Source organism: Haplochromis burtoni, unplaced genomic scaffold (genome assembly GCF_018398535.1).
Source record: "Haplochromis burtoni strain Fernald_Lab_line unplaced genomic scaffold, NCSU_Asbu1 Contig_2246, whole genome shotgun sequence".
In the NCBI taxonomy this organism is placed as follows: domain Eukaryota; kingdom Metazoa; phylum Chordata; class Actinopteri; order Cichliformes; family Cichlidae; genus Haplochromis; species Haplochromis burtoni.
This window is the reverse complement of record NW_024584607.1, coordinates 1-2046: the sequence shown is the minus strand read 5'-3', so window position 1 is coordinate 2046 and position 2046 is coordinate 1. Positions and strand designations below refer to the sequence as shown.

The window sequence follows — 2046 nt, the reverse complement described above, 5'->3', positions numbered from 1 at the left end:
ATACCACGGAGTCAGATACTTCTGATTTGAGGCCTTAGTTTTCACAGGAGCTACAGTATCCAGAGTCGTACGTAGTGAGGAGGTAAAATTATTAACAAGATAATCGACCTCTGTTGGAGTAGCGTTCAGATCTGCTCTCCTCTATGTTGGTACAGGGCATTGAAGATGATAACAGTGGGTGGATTATATTCTTTAACTTAGTTACATGGACTGCAATAAACACATTTTAAGATGACTGTATGGAGATGAGTTACATTTGTGACTTTTTTATATTGAAAATAGTCCGTGACTGATTATATTTTCTTTCATCCCACAAAAGAAATGATTCGTTGCTTGAGAAATTAGATATATTTTTGTTTTTTAAAAAATATGTTAATGACGATGATAATAACTGTAAACAAAAGGAATATTTCTGTTTTGAAATGTACTGAATGTATTTTGATGAGATTTATCACCAGTAGGGGGCTGTCTATGGGGAAATGGTCAGCCAACAAACTGATCTTAGGTTGATAAGTTGGAACAGCACATATCAGATGCTACATGGCTACATGATGAGAAAGAACCAGTCTGGGTATCTCTTGCTTCTCTTCCAACAGATTTAACGCCACTTACGGCTGATGAATGTGACATCGTAAGGAAGGATGCAGTAACATTAATTTAAAAAAATACCTTTGTTTGCTCGTTATTGAGCTTTTACAGCGTGGCAGGAATTATTTTTAAATAAATACAATTTCTTCCACCTTTGGCTCATTAAATTTTTTTTAAGTGAAAGTCCAATTTATTTTATAATTATAGAACTGTATCTTATTTTGGAAAAAATAGACGGAAGTTTTACTTTCTCAGTGATGCTGTGATGTAAACAACGACCACTACTTCCGGTTATGGCCGCAGGTATGGTTTTTCCTGATTTCTAAAGCGGTTTGCGGGAAATTAAATAGATTTTTTGCACACTCTGTTTATTTCATATCACTAATTTTAGAACTAGTATCAGTTTTACGGATATTTTTATGGTTTTTGATGCTGAGTGCGCTAACAGCTAACAGCTAGTTAAAAAAACTGACTTGATAGCACATTGTTAAGCTAGTTACGTTTTTCTCGTTTCGACTGTATTTGCAGCAGTTTAAACGCAACTGTCCATTTCTCGCTGTAAACATCAATGCCCAGTAAGTATTTCTTTTTTAAAAATATCATTCAGAGACTGATATGTTATTTGGTGCGGTGCAGCTTCAAGGGTCGGTGACCCACTCAGCTAAAACACATTTTGGTGCTAAGCTGACCTGTTTTTCGTAAAGCGAAAGGCTGATTTCAGTTACTACATTTTCCCTTCTTGCATGTTCTTACGTTTGCGTTTTCCAAAATGTTTTGGTATTGATTCATTATTTTATGATTTTTCTATTGTCTTCTGCCCGTTTTCAGCTTTGAAAACCTGAATTAAAAATTCAAAACACACCACAGAAAAGTAATGAAATTCTGGTATTATAATGTTCTATTTCTGTTAGGACCTCTACTCAAGGAAGTAAAGGAGACTTTCAAGCAGTGAACTTTAATGGTGATGGAGAGTGATGGATAACCCGACAGCAAATAAGAGCCACATTCCCTGTCCGTCTTGGATGGCCCAGAATGGCTGGTCAGGAGCTTCATCTCAGAACCCGCTTGTCAGCCTTCTCCCCACCTCCTATGACCACATGCAGGCATCTCATCAGAGTTGTACTAACAACTTGAACACTGTATCTTCCAGAAACAACCCTCATGCTGACATGTATAAAACCTCTCATATTGGCAGCATTCCATCATCCAGCTCGCTGTTTGCCACAGATATCCCAAATCTCTCTCAAGGTATTTCTTTTAATCAGCAAAGCTCTAACCTTTCATCGATCATGGTATCAGCGAACCAAGGAAAAAATGTTACCCCACCAGCTCTTCGACAGTCAAACCAAGGACTTCAGCTTTGTGGGCCCCAGGATTTATCTGTTCTCTCATCCCACAATGCCTTCAAAACATTTCAAAATCCAGTATCCAGTCAGGGTTTGTCAAGTGGGATTCAAG

At 37.6% G+C, this 2046-nt stretch overlaps 1 long non-coding RNA gene across 1 annotated transcript; it reads left to right on the top strand.

Moving 5' to 3' along the window:
• The first annotated feature begins 900 nt into the window (after window positions 1-900).
• Window positions 901-1940, top strand: LOC121813686. The gene is made up of 2 exons (XR_006053823.1): window positions 901-1163; window positions 1500-1940. It is a non-coding gene; the product is annotated as an uncharacterized LOC121813686 (long non-coding RNA).
• Window positions 1941-2046: the final 106 nt, after the last annotated feature.